The 20,888-nt window shown below is 35.8% G+C and overlaps 1 protein-coding gene across 7 annotated transcripts in view; it reads left to right on the forward strand.

Moving 5' to 3' along the window:
• Nucleotides 1-20,888, forward strand: part of LOC308176799 (uncharacterized protein) — a 521,877-nt gene that overhangs the window by 116,617 nt on the left and 384,372 nt on the right. Inside the window, exon 6 of one of the 7 annotated variants that reach the window (XR_013938638.1) lies at nt 1,784-8,645. The exons of the other annotated variants lie outside the window; for them this stretch is intronic. The gene's annotated coding sequence lies outside the window, so the exon portion shown is untranslated. Of the gene's footprint in view, nt 1-1,783; nt 8,646-20,888 lie in introns of those variants that run through there. 7 annotated transcript variants of the gene reach the window in all.

Genomic DNA, 20,888 nt, shown 5'->3' on the forward strand with positions numbered 1-20,888 from the left:
TAGACCGTTTTGGGTTAAATGACTTTCTTTTGAAAAAAGCACAGATTCTTAAAAGGGAAATGCTTGGTATGTTGAACATGGCAGTTGATAAAAACATTAGAAATCTCTGTTTCCTCTTCAGCAGTGTCAATAATCAGTGTCAGTAACTACCTGGCTTCCATAGTTGTGGCTACGATGTAGTGTGGCATACAGGGGCTGTTGAGGGAAGATGCTTTTTTTTTTTTTTTTAAAAAAAAAAAAAAAAAAAAAGAAAGTAAAATTTACATTATTACATTTACATGTTGGATTCCATTTAGAATGAAAATTCTTTGTGAGTGACTTTAGGAACTGCATTCCAGTTTTTGATTGACTTTGTTATCAGCATAGAAGATTATTGTATATTGATAAATTGCTAATGTATTTCTGAATTTTATCTATAACAAGGGAAATTTGGGTGCTCAATACATAACCTTAGTAAGCTTTTGTTTTCAAGCTGAGGTTTGATTTACATTTCGGAAGTTTATATTCTTGCTCTGGATTTGCAAGCTGCCTTGTTAGTTTGTCTGAAGTTTATTCAACTCCAGGATTGTGATTTTTTTTTTTCCATCAGTTTTGGTTTTGAAGGTTTGATAAAGTATTTTATTATTGAATACAATGTGTTTCTCAGATTTCAGCAAAAAGTAAACCATCTGCAAACTAATCAGTTTATTAGTTTATCAGTTTATCAGCAACTATTTAATTTCTTCTACCTACATAACAAAGCCACAGAGTGAGTTTGTACTTCAGAAATGTTGTAGCTTTATAAAGTCATAGTCATTGGGTCACTGGACAACCAGATCACCATTTCTCATGTACTTCAGACTTCTCAAATTTTAGCATTTATCTTCCTCCTAAAATCTTTCTGTTTAAAGAGATGAAATTGAAGGCCAGAATATTAAAAACTAACATCATAATTTTCTATTAAACCTGAATTTTAATTTGACAAAAAAGAGTACAATTCTTGAGAGGTAGAATGTGAATTATGTTTCCACATTAGAAAAATTGATCCCCTAAGGCTCAGTGATGAAGCCTCTAAGCACTTCAGAAAGCTTACTTTAATCCATTCACTGCATCCTTAGAATATACAGCATATAAGAGAACCAAAAGCCAGGCATACAGTCTGACTTGAGTTTTGTGGGGATTATCTTGCATGATTTTAATGCATTATGAATGTACTTAATGTTCCATCATCTCTTATTAAAATATCTTAATTTTGGTTTTATGGTATAAAAATATTTTTAATGGTATGACAATATTTTTAAACAGCTTTTAGCATATTTTCAACCTAAAAAAGCTGTAGCTAAACTTTAAGTTCTTTCTACTGCATTTCTTTACCTGCAAATTTATGCTATCTAATGTCTGTTTGGCCTTAGCTCTTGCATAGCAATGCAGTAATATCTTCTTACAGTGCTTTTACAGGTCTTGGCAATAGACTACTGCTTTACAAGTAATTGTGGTGACTTTACTGTTTTCCTCTGCTGTTCATCTGCAATGGGCAATGCTTATATTTCAGCCATTTTAATCTTACACACTTTATAAATTTTAATATTTTTTCATTAAAATTGAAGGTCTGAAGAGAAATTATTGGCTATATAGAAACAAAAACATTGATCTTAAATATAGTACTTTGGGCTGAAGAAATAGGCCAAATGCTGTATGATAAAATGTCCATTTGTTGGAGTGGGGCACACTTGAATAAAAATTTATACAAATAATCAAGCTAATATTCATGGTATCTAACCATTCCCTTATCTTTTCTCACTAGATATGGTTGAACTAGAACGACTATGAGCTTGGTATAATGTGCAGTTGCCCACACTCTTGATTTTGTCAAATTTAAATAAAACTTTCTGCAAGAACTAATCAATATCTGGAGTAATTATATTATAAAATGTACCTTGCAAATGTGTTACAATTGGTAATTTACCGGTAGTGGTGTTTATAGTATTAGATGTACCTTGTAAGTATTCCAGCTTCTGTATGTATCATTTGTTGATGTGCTTGGTGGAAGGGGAAGAAGGATAATAAAAGAACTTTTAGTTTGTACACCTTTCCACCTAATAAGAATTAAGGCTTCCCTTAAGATATAACATATAATGGAGCAAATTAACATTCTGCTTTGCAGCTGATTTTAAAGAATAGAGGCTATTACCACACTGTTAGAAATACTTAGTAATCCATCCTGGATTAAGATCCTTGGTATAGATCAAAAAGACAAGTTTAGAAAGGACTGGCTACCTGCCTAGATTCCTTGCTGTATTTCATCTGTTTCCACAAAAATATTGTAATGAAGGAAGATAGTAGGATTTATAGAAGTACGGCTTTTTGAGAATGTGCATTTTACTTAGCAAGCTTCTAACGTTTTTGAAAAACTCTGAAGTAAAATTAATTTCTCAGAGACACTGTCTGTAACTGTAGTTGACTCAGCATATCTCTAACTCATTTTCCATGTTTAGAACAGACTGTTGACAATGTTCTTCCATGTACACTCTCAAATGTTCAGTATTTTAACACGAATGTGTGCACATACATGCATGTCAGAATGTGCAGATGCTTTCATTATGTTAAAAGAAAGTAAAGCTTGTAAAGTCAAATATGAAAAACAGAAAAATGTTGAGATGCGGGGTTGTGTGATGTTATGATCCAATACATACATTTAATGTTTCTATATGCATTTTGCTTTGGAATATATTGTCTTAAAAACCTGTGCATTTTAATAATTTTATCATTTACCATAATGAAACATTTAAAATAATATGATTTAATAGAACATATGAAAAATAAATGAAGTTTCTTAAAGGTTTATCCATGAAAGTCACCAAGATACTGTCCTGGTATATTACACTACTGCACCTTTTAATTACATAACACTTGCAATATTCTGAGGGATATGGAATGAATAATTATCTTAAGGCAAGCAGTTTTGTTTCTTCTTATTTCTGCATGTGATTTTCCAAGGTAAAGGTTCACTTTCTGACAGTAAATATCAGGGATGTCATTCCAGTCTTGGTAAATCCAGAGTAACTGTGAAAAAATAAATGGAGTTAAGAAGAGTAATAACTTTGCACAAGATCTTGAAATTACAAGGTAAATGATTATTGGGAACTATCGCAGATTACATAATGAATTAAAAAAAAAAAAGGTGTTAAATCTTGAAAGAAAATACAGTGATACTGAATGTCATACCTCATAAATCTTTGCTGAAAAAACGAGTCTCGTGTTTACAATTTTAACTCAAAATCATAGCTCTTAATGAAAGTTCTAGACAGAAAAACCTTATCTATAAGACAAACCAAAGTTAGTTTTCTTCCTCTTCATTAACTGAAACAGGAGGAGACTGTTAAATAAGTCGCATTTGCCATAAGAAACCTAAATAGAAAGCCAGAGTTTTCTCAAGAAAGGAAGAAGAAAAGGGGGAGGGGGGAACCTGAATTACCTAGGCAGGCTTTGTATTTCATTTATCCAGTAATTACAACTGACAGGTTCTTTTTCTCATTTATTCCCGAGATGGTTCTCCTCTATGTCACCCTATCTGTGTCTCTTTTCTAGCAAGTTTCAAATCTAGGTAGATACAAACAATAAGCAAGAATCCCACTGCAGAATTAAGCAACATTAGCCACGATTGTTGTGGCAGCTTCATGCAGAAGATTCCATTTATTATTGTATAAATATAAAATGATAATCAAGGTCAGGTATAAACTGTCAGGACTATGGCTGTAATAAATGCAGAGGATCAGAAAATTGCATCATAAAGAAAAGATATGGCCTTGTTCCAAAACCAAATTCATACCACCACAGCAAATTAGAAGAGGGTATTTCAAGAACATTTGCAGTAGGCCACACTTACAGAAGATAAAGTGACACGTCTGAAATTATCTCATTATTTTTCCTGTTTATTTTAATTTGATATTATACACACTTGTCTGTAAATATCTATAATTTTAAAATAATTCTTCTAGAGTTTGTTTTTTTCCTAAAGTTTTGCAGTTTTCTCTACCCATGGAGAAATTTTATTACTTACGCAGTGAATAATTTGTGGAAACAGAGTACAGTGAGCCACAAAGTTCCCCAAGGATGTCTCTTTCATCAAACCAAGCAAATTCTTACATGGTGAAGATTATTTTTTAGGAGGTTGTCTTTCTGTCCATGAAACATTGCGTGACTGGTATTAAGACAAACCCTGCCTGCATATGAAGAAATTAATTTACCAGCAACAATGAGCTGAGTTGATAGAATTAGTCTGAAGTGAGGGGAAACAAGGATATATTCCCATATATATGTAAGTTCAGGTATCAGCAATGCAATGACTAGAATGCATCTTAGGTGGAAATATAAAAAGGACAAGGAAGACAGAAGTTGCTTTTTCAGGTTGATTGAGAATGGAATTCTCAGCTACTGCTGGAAATGTAATGAAGAAAATTCTAATGATGAAGTCTGAAAGACATCAAACCAGTCTCTGTCTCTGGGCTGTGTCAGCTACAGAAGACCACTGCAAAAGATTCCTGGAATCAAATCTGGTCTTAAAATTCATGGAAAAATTATGTGATCTATCATTTAAGTCTTTCCTTCTTTTATTTTAACATAATTGAAGGATCAATTGTACATCTTATAAGGAATTATGAGTGTTTCCAATTGGCACTCTTCTCATGATTGTTTTTTCCTACTTCTTGTTTTTAGAAAAACTATTAATTCATTTTTAACACTTGTGATATTTGTATATAAAAATATATACTAGGTCATCTATGCAGATGTTTGCATTGGATACCTTTGGAAAATGTATAAAAATTAGTGCATCCTTATGTCTTTTTTTTTTTCTCTTTGCATTTGTGACCTTAAGATTTGATTTTTTGAAACTAAATTTAACAAAGCACAATAAAATGGTAATTATGTTCACTGTGAAGGAGAGTTCAGAATCAAAGTCAATGCCTGTCCATTTTCCAGGGTTGCTGAAATTCAGATATTTTTCCTGTATGCTCTTCAATAGGACCTTAAAAATAAAGATTCTGAGTCCAAGTAAATCCTGAAAAAAATTCTAAAATGTATTAGGTTTAAGCTCATCATTACTGTACTTGAAGTGGTTGGTCACGTGATAAAAGAACAAAAGGAGCTGATATTTCACAATGTTCCCAGTAGACAACAAGGTAATTCCACCTAATTAAAATTTATATTCCACCTAATTAAAGCTTAATGTGGCAAAACAGGAAGGCATACTGCAACAAAGTAAAATTCAATAATTTTTCCAGGTTATTTGTGTATTATTCTCTTTATATTTGCTATAAAATTTGTATGTTTGATGACTGTACCTAGAATAGTCATGTACACACTACAAATAGAAAATAAATGTAACCTCAGCTTTCTGGCAAGAACGACGCCATGCAAAAATGCTTTAACTTCCTCCACCTACTCATGCTATAGAAGCAAAATGACTGCAAATTTACTCCACTGGCATTGTTGTATGAACTGAGTCTTTGTGTAAAGAATCATGAGCCAGCATTCAAGTCATGCTCAAGGTCAATTCATTTACATTCAGTAATTAAAAAAGGTATATTGAAATGGAGTGAATCCTGAGTGGTATGCATGAAAGCTCATTTATCAGGCTATTACGACAAACATTTTATGCTATTAATGACTTTTCCTTAAAACATACTTATGCACTCCCCCTTCACATTTTAAATTTCTCTACCTTGTAAGTTTGATTCATTTATGAAAAACACTACTTAAAACTCCACTCTCAACAACACACAAATTCAATGCTCTGCCCTTCTTGTAGGAAACTTTACACGTGATGTATCATTATTTAATCTCTTGCATAAGTTTAGGTTAAATGTTCCAGGTATCTGTTTTTTATGATTTTATTCGATTAACCATATTCTTTAAAAGAGCCACAAAAAGATTAACAGCTCATTTTTACTCTTGGAATTCAGGCTTGAAATACTTACCATTGCGAGTTTAGTTTTAAGCTAAAGAGTCAGATCTCAGCGTTTCCCCTTTCTTTAGAAACTATTATGTATTAATTTGAAAAAAGTTCCTGAAGGATCGTAGATAAAATGGTGTTCATATAGGCTTGCAATAATACAAAGAACAGTGGAAATCACTAAAAAACAAGTAAAAGGCTTTCCTTCTTACAGGATATAATTTAGGATATAAACTAGAAATATTTGTAAGCTCTGGGTTGTGTTATGCTCTTCATTTAGCAGTCAGACAAGGTAATGTAACAGTACCTGGGACTGAAGTTCTCACAGTCAGAATTTTCTGCTGTATTTTTCTTTTACGATTTTCTCTCACTACTGAGACACAGGAGCTACAGGGGAGAGGAATCACTATTTATAGTATGAAAATAGTTCAATGGATATTATCTTTCCCCAGACTTTGAAATTTCAGAGGTTATACTGGTCATCACTGCCACGTCCTTTTAAAAGTAGGTTATCAGAATATGTTAATATTTTGCAAGTTCCCAGACCACAAAAGAATATCTTAGTTTGAGTCCAGAACATCCATTTTTAATGCAGCAATGTACACGACAGTGCTTTGGCTTTAGGAGGTTCTTCTCTCTAAAGGCATCAAATAATTTCATGTGCCAAGAACTTCCCTGCATCAAACTAAGAAAAAAATAATTCTCAAAGCTTCAATAATTATTTCTAAAAACTGTTTTTCGGATGTTGGGAAGAAACTGAGTTTTGAGTTCCGAGCATTGGGGAACTATTTAGTATAGGACAAAGAGATGTTAAAATTAAACAAAGGAATGCTCATTCATGGTGGTAATTATCTTTTTCAGAGGAACAAGTCTTCCTATTTCATCAGCTCTAGCCACTAGCCACAGGACACCTCATGTTTTCTTCTGGAATTCTTTTGGAATTGAGGTTTCATTGCTTTATCATCTGTTCATATTTATTTCCAAGGAATCCTTCATGTTGATTTCTTTCTTTTCATTTTTCTGGATTTCATCTCTCTTTCTTATTTTCTTTCTTTTTTATTTTTCCTTTTTTTCCTCCCTTTTTCTACCTGTGTTCTCATTTGCTAGTATCACATTTTGCAGCTTTTGTCATCCTGTTTACTAGTTTGAAATACTTTTTGAGCCCAACAAAGGGAAAAACAGGAAGTGAAATGGAATAAATATTCCAGTATGGGTTGCTTTCATCTCAGCTTTTTGTCCTGCATGCTGCAGGACATCAGCCCTAGAATCACAGAAACTATATGAGCCCAGGTTATAGCGATTTCCATGTTACCTGTATGCTAGACTTAGGTGATGACCACAGCATCTTCTCTGGGAAGAGAGAAATTTAGTAGTAGAAATTTATAAGTATTTTGTGTTCACTGAGAAGTTTACAGAGAACATTACTGTTTTCTTAGGCTGGCTTTTGATGGTGTGTGTACTGGCATTAATCATTATCCAGGCATTCAAAGATTTTTGGTAAGTTTTCATTTATGCTTGTAAGGAATTAATATCTTCCTTTCTCTACATATCATCCTAGAAAACAAAACCAAAAAAAAAAAAAATCAGAAAATCTATTCTCCTTACAATATAGCAACTGTTCTATCACTTAGTGGCCGCTGTTATAGCATCTTTTAGGACCTTAATTACATCTCTTATTCTTAGATGTTACTCCCATGGTACCCTGGAAAAAAAGTTTGAAAAGGAAACATACTGAAAGTGAGTTTATTTTGCCTGACCAGTGCTCAAATGTATCTGTAACTCATGATGTGGACCTGGCATGTATTGCTTTGTGATCTCATTTCACAAAACCGAACTCATCTCTGGCAATATTCTGCTCTTATGTAAACATTGTGCACAAACGCCAAACTGAAAGTAACTTTCTTGTGTAGGCTATACACTGCTTCATCATTCTCCTGGTTTCATTGGAGAAACTGACACGTTCTCATATAAGATGAGATTGTACCTTTTCAGCCTCAAAAAAATAAAAATAAAATAAAATAAAAAATCACCAGAAAAAAAAAATCATAGGTATCCAGGTTTCACTTTTTCTTGTATGTATGTTGACTGTGAGGCAGTGTTACACAGTATCTTTCTATGTCAGCAGAATATTGTAGTGCATTCCCATTTGGCTACCAGTTTGGGGTGTTTCAGGACAGCCAAATGACTGTCTTTATTTTAAACTCTGTTGGAGTACCACATAATCTTTTTGGCCAGCTTTGCTCCTAGATAGTTTTGATGAAGCTCCTAATTAGCTTTTTGATTTATCTGTTTAGGAAAGAGATTTATTATAGTAGCACCCACTTGTGCCGCTTTCAATTAAAAGGCTGTCAGCACTTTCATTATATAGCTCTAGTCTTGAAGGAGAGAACCCCTCCCCATCTGACACTTTGGATTATTTGTGAATGACTCAGGAAGTCTGAAGAACTTGCCACTTAGCCTAAAACTGACTGGAAACGGCATACCTATTAACTAGCCATCACTGCTATAAGGTATGCCTGGTCTGTTGTTCTTTTCTTCTGGGAAAAATTTAAGGAATTGAAAAATTAGGAGCAGGGCCCTCAAATGTTTTTTTGGGGGAAGCTCACGATGCTGCAGATAAAAGAATAAAAACTCCAGCAAAATAAGAAACAGAATTGCATTTTTAGAAGTTCAACATTTGTGTAACTTCTTCATAAACCTATATGTATCTGTCGTTGCCTCAAGAAGAATTTTTATTTGAAAGTGAGAACCCGCAAAATTGAACTTTGGCTACCAGCATAAAACTTTTTTCTTTTGATGAGACATTTTAGTGATTTTCTGTGTCTTTCTAAAAACCCAGGTTGAATCCATGGCTGCTTATAGCTGCTCATGTGACTTGCTCCAGAAACAGCTGTTTACTGTTGGGGGAGGGGGAGCTCTAATATGCTGCTGTGAAAATTTATGTATGTTTTATGAAAGGACATATAGCATGCTGGGAGACGATATGAATATTACTGCAAAACAATAATTCATTTTTTTTTTAAGACTCTTGAAGTAATGCATTATTTTTACTTAGCTATCAGTGCTTTTAAGATTTATAAAAGGGAGGTGGCAGAGAAGGAAATGGGATTGTATTAGACCTCGACTTGCATTTATGTATTTGTGAAAGACTGTATGTATGGTTTATAAATTCTGGTAAATCTAGTTCCTATCACTCATCATAACATAAACTTTATTTTTTTCTATCTAGTCTTTTTGACTTGTTTAAATAGACTTCTTCCCCCCTTCATTTATTTCCATTTTCTCTGTTGATAAATCTGCTGTCAGTAATAGTAGCTTCTCATCAACTTCTGCCAGCTTGTACTTTTTTTTTTTTAATAGGCAGCTTGTAATTGGCATCATAAAGTGAAACCAAACAGCAGTATTTTGTCATTGGGGGGAAAAAAAATTAAGCACAGGGTGTTCTGTTGCATTGCTCCTGTTCCAGAGCTCTTGGCCTTCGGAGGGCAAAGGTAGATCTGCTGTGGTTAGTTCTACAAAAAGCAGCACAACACACTTTCACATCAGTGTTTATCAGAAGGGAGAGAAGGAAAGGCTCTTGTCTTTGGACGTGTAAACTGAAGTTGTGAACTACATAATCTACTTAGCTGTCTTTGATCTGGAAGCTGTTTTCTGCTGAAGTAGATCGGCTCCTTGGTAAAACTCTGGATTTTCAACATAAGACAAAAATTTCTTTTAAAAACCCTCACCATCCTCCCATCTGCCACCAAGCATGCAGGTTATAGTGGATTGTTAAGGTCATGTTTATCAATATAGACTTCTAAATCAAAGAATGATGCTATGTGTGTCCTGAAATAATTGTTTTATTGCATTATGGCAATGTACTAATAAAAGACAATGAGTATTTTCACATATTTAAAAAAAAAAAAAAAAATTAAAACCACATACACATTTGGAGTTGCCCAGTACAATATAAATAAATTTGAATATAAAATTTGAATATAAAACAATTTGAATATGATCTGGTAACTGTGACCATTAAGTCCAGAGGAGATGGGAGATGACTTGCACACAAGTCAGTTGAGAGAAGTAACATATTACTGACACTGGAATTTACTGTTGTTACTTCTCTTGTTAAAATCCCATTCTACCAGCTGGTAATGATTAGTGCCACTTGATTAGTGCTTTTGAATTTTGCTGAACTTCAAAGACTGGGACGTGCTTTCTGATCTGATATGTAAAAATGAGAAATGATGTTGGAAGTTATTCTCAGCCAGATAGAACACACAGTTGCCGTCTTATTGCAATGTAATATATCATCAAAGAACAGATAAACAAACCCTCTTCTCATTTATCTACTTTGTACAAATTAACTCTTATCCTTGACATCTAAAGGTGAAACAGTCAAATACTAGTACTTAGACAATAATAATGATAGTCTATGTATATAAAACCCATGCTTTGCACATCTCAAATACATTTCTATGTATGTGGTTTTGGTGTGTGTGGAATATTTCATGATACCATTCTTCTCCCTCCTCACCTCTTGGAGTTGATTATTTTAGAATAGAAATACACACATGAATTAAGCTACAAATTCGCTTTTATGCAGTAATTAGTTCATTCTTTCCAGCACTGCTTTTTCTCTATTATCTTTCTAGCTTTTTGGATGTCCCAGCTTGCTGTTACATCTCTGATTCATAAGAAACGTGCAGTTTTGACAATGAGCAGTTTTAGTACTGTGAAAAGGTCAACACCAACACACAGCCATTGCTTTGTGTTACCCAAGAAAAAAAATATCATGTACCCCTTTATATGCAGTATTAAAAACGGAATATTGTACTCCAAAAGAATAAAGCTGTTGCCCTTAATGGGAAGTGGCAATTGTGGTTTTCAATGAAATACTGCCAGCACTGATCCAGAATAGCAAGAACTGATCCTTGAAATACTATGGCCTGTAGAGCCTGTGCTACAACTGAGAGATTTCAGCATGATCAGCTATGCATTGGCTAGTACACATTTAGCCAGGGCAGTCGGTTTGGATTCGGAAAGTCTAAGATTGGACCATTGTATTGCAACTGGAAGGCTATTGCAAAAAACATTTTGGTAATAAAATTTAATGAACAGCTAGAGATATATCTTTTGCACATTCTGTACAATTTTGGAGTATAATTGCTTTCATCTTATAGTAGTCCGGGGTGTGTGTATTTGTGCTTGCCTATCGTGTGCAAAAACTAATAAATTTTTCAGAGGTGAAGAAATTATTATAAAAGAAATGCATTTTAGAGATCCAATCCTCTGAATTTAATCATCTTACTCATTGAAGTAATTAAATGTAAGTTAAACAGAAGATGATACTTATCATAACTTAATTGACTTTATTTGCCTGTAAAAGGAGATTGGGTTTTACAAGAATTGATGGTTTGTGTTACCTTTTTTTAGGGGCAGTGAGCTTAAGCATAAATGCAGATACAGATTTTTCTTACACCCATCTTTACATTTCAACTTTAATTGACAGAATGTAAGCCAGATACTGTGTTATCTGGAATAAGTCATCATACCAGCTAAAATTTAAAAGGAACATGTAAACTGTTTTTGTTATGATAACTTGCACTGAACACAAAGCCTAGGCTTTCTGTTTCATTTCATTTTTGAAGTCAGTAAGTTTAGTTTATGTTAGCAGCAAAAAAAATGTCTTTATGTACCTACGAAAAAGTTTTAAACCATAAAAGCTATGTCACGAATACAGAAGTTCTTAGGTTGTGAGGGAATGGAAGATATCACATTACTTTTACTCCATTTCTGTCCCAAATTCTAGAAACATTCTCAACCTTTTACCTTGAACTAGAATGGTGAAGAATGAGATTTTACTTTTGTTCTAATTCAACTCCTTTGTTTCTGATGTGTGAACAGCATGCTTTTTTTTTTTAGAGGTTTATTGCACTGTCCCCACTGAGACAGAAAGCTTTCCTCTGAGCTTTTGAAATAGAAAAGCAAATAACTGGCCAGTCCATTTAAGAAAGTTTATTTCAGCACTTTTAGAATCAGTCTGACAAAACCATTGTCTTTTAAAGATTCTGGTTTTCCACCCTTATTTTTATTGCAATGTTGTTTTGAATCTCATCAAATGTGAACAGCTGCAGGAACATCATAAGGTTTGGAAAATGGTTTTGTTCATTGGAACTCTAAGGGCACCTGGCTTACATTGGCAAACTCTTGAGAACAGAATAAACTCAAGCTATCCATGGTTTTTATTTGAACGGAAAATAGACTTTTAAAAGTTGTGTGCATGAACTACTGGATTTCTTTTCCCCTCTCAGGAAAACTGACAGAAAAGACAAATTTCCAGGCTTTGTGGGTAAATAAGTCTCTCCAAAATTGATTTGTCTAGTTGGAAAATTGCAAGTCTCGAAGTACTGCATCAGGCACACAAAATTATTTGAGAGACCTTTTAATCACTGCACCATATGAAGAAACTGAAGCCATTTAAGAGTTTATGGTCTAATTAAGAGAGGAGCCTGAAGATATGAGAGCTGAAAATAAAGACCTAACTTCCGTCAGCATACAGTAGTTTCTGTCAATTCTACAAAACCTTATCATAAAGTCATAGGAAAATCAATAGTTTAATCAGTTTTGTTGTAAGGCAGCATGCCAAGAGGCTATTATGAAGGTTATCATTCCAGATCAGGATATGCCATACCCATTGCTCCACAAAAAGGTGGGTAGTTGGTTTTCTTTTTTTTTTTTTTTCCCATTTTCTTTCACCTTTAAAGAGAGGACCAAGTTCCAGAGAAATCTTTAAGTCGAAATGAGGAATACACATGAGAAAAGTGACTCCTTGCAACATGCACGAGAACACTGTTTTGTCAGGAAGCAGTGAGACCATGGTACCCCCATGCATGTTTACGGGCATATGCCTTCATTTGTGTGATTTGGTGTGACCTCTTCTGGGCTTTCCCAATAATATTTTCTCTGCTTCTCCCACATCTCTGAGGTGTGCTGTCTGGCACTGCTTGTTTCAACATTTTGTTTAGTGTTAGCCCCCCATAAGTGCTCCTTTGCCAGTCACGGCTAACAGAGATTGAAATATGTCAGCACAGGAAGGCAGGGAACTGAGAGTGACCGGTCCGTGTCAAAGGAGATCTGTTTTCCCACTTTAAATAATAGACTGTTCTTTCTTCATACTTCTTATTGCAGGGTCTTGTTTGGGTCTTCTGTGCCTTGTGGGGCCACTCATTACTGTTCCCCTCACAGGCAGGCAGTGGTGGCCCCCTCCCCAACTCCTGACTGGCTCATCTGTGCCCTGCAGCAGTGCCACAGAACCATCTGGAACCCTCTGGAACCTTCCGGAACTGGCTGTGGTGGGCCTGAGGCAGCCCTGGCCTCTCCTCACAGAGGCCGTGCTGTGGCACCAGGGCTGGGTCTTCAGGGTAGGGAGGCACATACAATAGATGCATCCATGTGTTTGCCTATCTGTAACTGTACTTTGAACAAGCTTGCTAAAGAAAAACATTACTGAGCTCCAGATGGGCTGCCAAATTCAACCAAAAAACAAGCGTTCAGACAACTGGTTTCTGCTAAGGGCTTACCAGCTGTGGCCACAGCTCGTTTAAAGAGCGCTGAGGTACGTGCAGAATTAAATGGCTCTCAGTATAGCTGGGTCATCAGACATCTGCTGTCTCTCTTTTGTTATTGTACAGTATTCTAGCATACATTGGGGAAGACTGAGCACAGATTGACTTCCTGGACACTCAACCAAGTGATCAACACTAGAGTGCTTTGTGGTTTGTTTCTTTTCGCAAATTCTAGCCAACAGTTTAGGACTTGCTTGCCTTCCTCTTGGGGTGTGTGTGGGGGGAGCAATTATACTCGGAAAGTCAAACTGCAGTCACATTTCTTATCTGTACCACAGAGTTCCAGAGAATGGGGCTTGCAGGGCTGGACCTGTGCAGATACCTGAGAGGCATTCTGGGATAACACCCTGTCCAGGACTGACTCTTCTAAAATGTTAGAGAATTGTCCTCTTGCTGCTGCATAAAAAGCTTTTTACTAGGTGGGGACACTGTTGATGATTTGCTAACAGAATCAGTGTTCTACAAGTTTGGAGGCATGTGTTCCCCAGGGCTTCGCTCTTACTGAAGCCTTCCAGGACTACGCAGGAAAGAAGAGTGTTAGATGGAATTTCTCAGTGTCATATTTTTCTTCTGCTATTAAACTAGATTTTGTTTTTATTAACTTAAAGTTGACAATGACCTGTCTGTTCTTAAGCTCCTCTCAGAAAGAGCAGGTAGAAGTATAGCCAGAAGTTGACTGCAGCAAGCATCAGAAAGGTCAGCAGTGAATGTCAGAGCTGAAGGCTGCTACAAACTCTGAGCAGCTTTTTCTAGTGGTTCATTTATGTATGCTTAATTACTGATCATTCAGCTTTAACAGTTTGTATGTTAAACATTTTGTCATTAGAGTCTGTTCTCAGGAAACTCTTCAAATGGCAACCAATGATAAAAGATCCAGGATTTGTTTAATTGTTTGTTAGTATACTTCTGGTACGTATCACTAGGAAAAGCCTGGTTAGGAAAGTCAAATCAGCACTGACATGCCTGACACAGCATATTGGCAAAACTCTATGGCCATTAGCTGAAACAGTAAATGGAAACAGAACAGCTCCTACATATTTATAAGAGGAAAAAAAAAAAAAGCCAGTTTGTCTGGCTATAATCTTTCACAGCCAGTTGCTTTATTTTGTAATTACAGCATGTCCTTATCTTATGGTAACCTATAGGACAGCCAGCCCTTGAGAGTCGCCCTTGTCCACCCCTCCTGATTGTTATAGGAATAGGCACTTACAACAAGGGTGACTCGTGTCTTGGAAGAGAAAGCTACCAGTAAGTGCCAGGAGATTTCTTCAGCATCCACCCAAACAGGACAATTCTGATCCTTATATGCAGTAATTTAAAAAGAGGAGGATTCAAAGTAAAAAAAAGAAATCACTAATACAGATTTTTAAAACGCTAGGCATGCCTTCATTTCCCATTCTTCTGGAAGTAGCTATCATCTGTGATAAAAAGGTACAAAACTCTAGTCATGGTGATGCATTTATCTCAAGAAATGTTTTTTTTTACAGCCTATCAGAGATTATCACATAAACACATGACCTTGACATTGATTCAGTGATTTAGCAAAGCAGTAGCTCTGATCTTCCACTGCATGGTGGGGCTCCCCAGAGAAATGAAAAATTGAACTGTATCTTCAAACAACTTGCGTTCAGGTGCAGAAAACAGTTTCCCCCACAGGAGACGCTTTTGAACACTTTTTTTTTTTTTTTGAATGCTTCAGAATCTGTTGGTGTCAAGGTCAAATTTAAAGTCTTGATTTTGCTCTGAGCCTGATTGTCATCCTGATACAACTTCTCTAAGAAAAGCTGTGGTTCTGCAGCCTTCCTAAGAGAAAGGAACATGCTGGGATGCTGTGGGCCGTGATGATCTTATCCCTTACAATTTTTGAACAGTTTAAAATATGTTGACCTTGAGGACTGAAGTATTACAGACTGAAGTCTGGCACATGTTAGCAGATAGTCCCCATAGGCTCTTAGGCAGAAATTGTGTGTGGGTTTCTCTCACTAAGTTCCTGGATGGCTTGGCCTACTCTAATTTAGCCACAGGCAGGTAATTGCACTGATCATGTGCCTGCTGAAATTCTTATGGGTGGGTAAAAGGTATATTTTGTGATCTTAGATTGCAGATTAGATTAAAATAATTTGTTGAGTCTGAGTTTTGTGCTTCTGAACAGTCAAATTTCTGTGAATGTGCTTTTAATTTACCAAGGTGTGCAAAATACTCAGGGCTGGCACTCATTTGTGTTTAATCTAAACAAATAATATGAAATAGGATAAGTGATTAAATACAGCCACTCTTCTTTGGAAAATGTTTGTACTGTCACTAACTGGATACAACTGTGGTGTTACCTGTTGTAAATACATTAATTATAGTTAGACAAAATAATTTTATTTGCTCTCTTACCGCTTCAAGAGAGATGAGGAACTATGCAACTGACTTTGCTAAGGGTGACACAAAATCAAAGACTGAGATACCTAGTGCAGGTGATTCCCACAGAATGTGAACAAGCTGGCTATATGGCAGTGACTTCATCTGTAGGCAGCAATGAAGACAGCAATAGAAGTTGTAATTATTATCAATTTCTGTGAATTTGAAATGTGTAGATGCATTGAGTTTTAAATAAATTAAAATAAGTTCCTCATTTTGTTTGCCCGTATGCTAACTTCATCATTTTAATGTAGTTTGTAGCACAAAGTGGCTTTGGACTCTTAGCATGATCTGTGTCATAGCTACAGCAGGTGTGCTCTGGGGGGCATCTAAGCTGCATTCCACAGGTGTCACTGGTTTGTCTCTAGTCTCCTCTGTGCAGCTTTTTGAATTGCAGCTAGATAGCTTAGAGCACAGAATCAATAATGTGATATTGAGATAACGCATTAACTACGTAACATAATGAGTTTGAACAATGGGATTTAAGAGTCTTGGGCAATAACAGTCCCCTCGGAGCATCGTTCTCCCCACGCTCTGTCTCTGAACTCTGCTCTGACTTCAGTTCCTTATCAACCAAGACTTACTGGATGTCTGATAAATTTGAATTACCTCAAAAAATCTTATGTATCTGTTGTATGAGAAGCATAGTTGGAGTGTATTCTTTGCTGGTCCTTTACAGTGTGAGAACATAGGACATCTAAGTAGCTGTCTGATCAGTCTCTTAAGAAAACATTCTGACTGCTAGAAACATGTATATATATTTCCGGTGGGTCTGTGCTTTTGTTTGTTTGTTTGTTTTTTACATCTTTCATGTGGCTGTTTTTATTTATTTTTTTCTTTGTGACAGGGACTATACAAAAATAAATGTTTGCAGTTCTACTAAAGTGGATAATTTTACTGGGCACTAGCAGAGTAAATCGACACCCAGCTCTTGCCTGTCACTTAACCCAGAAGCTATAGTAGAACTCCTGAAGAGCTCTACCAGAAGTTTTGGAATTGCACAACTCCTTTACGTACATGGTTTATGCTTTAGGTGGTGTTCTGCTTAACCACAATGGATGACAAACCAGACTCTAAACTCTTTAAAACTGCTGTGATTTTGATTTCCTGAAAACCTTATTAGGCATGGACAGCAAGGGTTTTCAGTTCTTGGTATTATGACTCTTACGAAAATAAAGAAGTGCAGGTAATTTAGCTAATTTTTTTCCTTCCTTCGTTATGATTTTTAAATTAACCTAATAATTTTGCTAGGCTTTTTCTATTTCCCCACTCTTCCCCTTTATACATAGTATTAAAACTGGAATATTGATACAGTTTAAGCAAACTAGTTTCTGTGGTTTTTTTTTTTTTTATTTTATTGCTGTTATTAACAATCAGATGTTTTTCTGAAAAGGTATAGTTTTTTTGTTTGTTTGTTTTTGTTTTTGTTTTTATGGACTATTGTTTTTCTGTCTGAAAAGGTGCTCTAAATTCAGCCAGCAATGCTCTTTTTGTCATATCTCTTCTTATTTTGCTGCATTATGTGTAGGGGGGTCAAAATGCATGCCTTTGATTTATGTGACAGTGTAAAGAACAGCTACAAATGCCATGAGGCAGACAGTTTGAGTCTGTCCAATTGTTAAGTGTTTCAATGTGAAAAATGATTCCTTGTTCTTTAGATCACAGAGATTGTACAACTACAATTTTAATCAATCCAACAGAAGATTCATTGGTTGCAAAGCACATAGTCAAAGTCCAATAAATCTGCTTTTGATGTGCAGATCCAGACTCCTGGATCCTCTAGGGACTGTAAACAGATGATAGGCATGTCTGCATTGCCTGTGTATTTGCATGGTGTCATGCATGCAGGAGGGGATGCTGATACTTTTGTGACTCCTAATGTGGCATCTTATGGCTTGCATTTGAATGACAGAAATAAAGTGCTGGAACTGGTGGATGCAGGAGGTGATACTTTGTCTTATATTTGTCTCTTGCAACAAAATCTTATTTCTGTTATGTGTGATTATTGCTGGATGTAAGTTTTTTTTTTTTTTTTTGACAACAGTTTTCCTGTATTGTTGCATACAAACACTGCAAGTTGGTCAGCCAAAGAAAGTTCCGTTTTGAGAAGTATTTTGAATTTAAAACAAGACCTTTCAGAAGTTTTCCAGAACTAAGGCTCCGAGGTACGAGAGAAGAAGGATAAAGTAGAAATGATAGATCCCTAGCTTAAGAAACTAGTTGAAGAAAAGGCTGCTTCAGATTGATGTCCTAGTTACAATCCATTTAAGTAGCACTGTATTACTACTGTAAAGTAGCACAATTACAGTATTTTGGGAGACCATGGTACATTTTTTTATTAACAATGTACAAACAGCAATATTGTCTGTGAAATATCATGGGCAGAGTCTGTCCTGTGCTGACAGTCTGCAGGAAACAGGAGAGAATGGCCTGAGCCGAGTGTGAAGGAATGGCAAGCAAAGAGAAACGGGCAGCAACCTGCTGGTGAAGGAAAGGGCAGGTAGGAACAGAAACCTGAATACTTGATGGGCAACAAGATACTTCACAGCACTGAGTTGGAATCCCAAGTATCTTGTAGAAAGAAATCCTAATATGAAGGAAGCAAGACCAGAAACAGGGGTAAAAAGGAGAGGATGCAGACTGGATTGCAGGGCTTACAGTCATGGTGGAGGGTAGGGAGCAGGAACCAGGCCGTAGGAAAGAGAATGGGGTAGAAAGAAGTAGGTTACATCATTCCTGGCATTTCTGTAGCTGCAGCTACTGGATTTGAACCCACAGTATTCATCTGATACAGCATGGGTCTTTTTGGATTTGATGTCCAAATGTTTTATGGCTTTCCTTTAATATTTCAGTGGCCTTCTGCTTATTTGTGAGTCATTTTGTTTGTTTCTGCTCTATTCATACCTTGCTTTCTTGCTCTATATTTCTCAAATTTTTCCATTTCCCTTTATTTTTTATTTACTTAATATTCTATTTCCTCTTCTATATTCCTTCTTTTTGTTGTTGTTTTTGTTTTGTTTAATTTTGTTTCTCTTTTCCTCTTTCACTGCTGATCCATTCTTCCATGAGTCGTTTTGACCTCTGGATCGTTTTTCGACATAGTATTTTTTTCAAATTCACAAGAATTGAGAATAATATTGTATTGGATTTTTTTTTTCCTGCTGAGGAAGTGTTACCATCAGAGAATTGAAGTGGGCTGTCCATATGTAGTGTTGTACCCCATGTAACCCTTCAACTGCACCTGTGAAAGCATTTGTGATAATGAATGTAACTTTTCGCTAACTGAGGAAGTTAATAATTTCAGTAAAGTTAGTGAAGATGTTAGTTTGATGTGGACTGAAAAAGGTATCTAGAAAATGCATAAATTATCAAACTGACTGAAAAAAAAGTGATTCTGAAGATATTTTCAGTATGTTATTTTCTGTTCATTAGTAGACCTAATATATTAGCATGTAATGCTATATAATGAAATAAATAAATAGCATTAGTATATTAGCATGTAACATTATATAATGAAGGGTTTGCTATGTAACAGCAGGTGACTTTATAATCATAAAGAACATAAAAATATGGTAAATATTTTACATAAGTAAATGTTTTGGCCTTTCATAACTACATATAAAGGGATTGTGTACACAGCATTTCAGATGAAGGATCGCCATTTTGTCTACATGGCAGTGTATAGAACTTGTTTTTAGGAAGTGGTTTTGTGCTGACATCAAAATATTTCCTTTCATGCTTTATGCACAGATTTCTGCATTCAGCTTAGGAGCAGCTGCTTTCTTTTGTGTCGGTAGGTGCAAGTGTTTCCAAATATTTTTGATCACTGAGAATGAATGCAAAATATTTTCACAGCTCTGCTCTTGTCACGCTCAAATATGTGTTTGTGTCCATGAATTTATTTGCTTCATATCTAGGGGTAGTGCATATTAAATTTCTTTCTCCTCTTGCTCTTCTTCTTAACTCTTGAAAGCAACCTATTTATATTGCCACTGAGTAGTAATTTCCAAAGTCCTAAGTCATTTTAAACAGCCAAGTTCAACCAGGACAGAAGCATATTCTTGCCAGCAGGAAGGAGGCACCAAGAGCCAGGGATTACAGTTTCGTAACTGACTGTGAGTCAGACCTCTGAGTGAGGTGACTCAATTTCATCGAGACATGGAGATAACAGGCATGCACTTCACTATGCTGCTGTGAGGACTAGGTAGTTCTTACAAGCTGTTTTGAAGATGAAAAGTACCACAAGAGCTGAGAAGTCAGGCTTTTGATTTTATAGCAGGAGCCCAATGCAGGAGAATTTCCAATGTGGTTAAGTGTTTTTGGAATACTTTTTTTTCCTGAACGTCCACACAGTACATATCCATTTGCTTTTTCCCAGGCAAATCATTAATGGACTCTGCCTGTCCTGTCAGAAGCTTTAGAGCATGAATAGCATTTTCAGGCCTGAAAAAACGTTTCATGATTTATTTCATATACAAATGTAAAATGGCATGGGAGACTAGCACTCTTTTCTGACAGATTGTCAAGCCTGAGGGTAGTGTGCATGTCTGGCCTCACTGAATTCAACAATGGTAAATTTTAGTGGAGGATGGCTCACTGAATTCCTGATAAATTGTTTTCTTTTTAGAGTTTTTGTGTTCTCCCATGTTGTGGTTCATACTGTCTTTTTCTTCATAACAGGCAGTGACAAGTCCTTGAGGCGGCCTTAACTTAGAATTCCGGGAAAGTCATGTAGGTAACACTGGCACATAAAAATTCACTGAAGTATGTTCAGTTTTTTCTGCTGTCCATGTTTCCCCATGTGCTGTCCTTACATTTCAAAACCACATTTCTCCTTGCAGATCTTCAAGAAAGACAAAGGAAAGTAGCATAAACCTACTCTGACTAAATTTAGTGAACAAGCTTCATATCTGGTAAATCTGAGATCACAAACATAA

Source organism: Anser brachyrhynchus (assembly GCF_964034855.1).
Source record: "Anser brachyrhynchus genome assembly, chromosome: 12".
NCBI lineage: Eukaryota > Metazoa > Chordata > Aves > Anseriformes > Anatidae > Anser > Anser brachyrhynchus.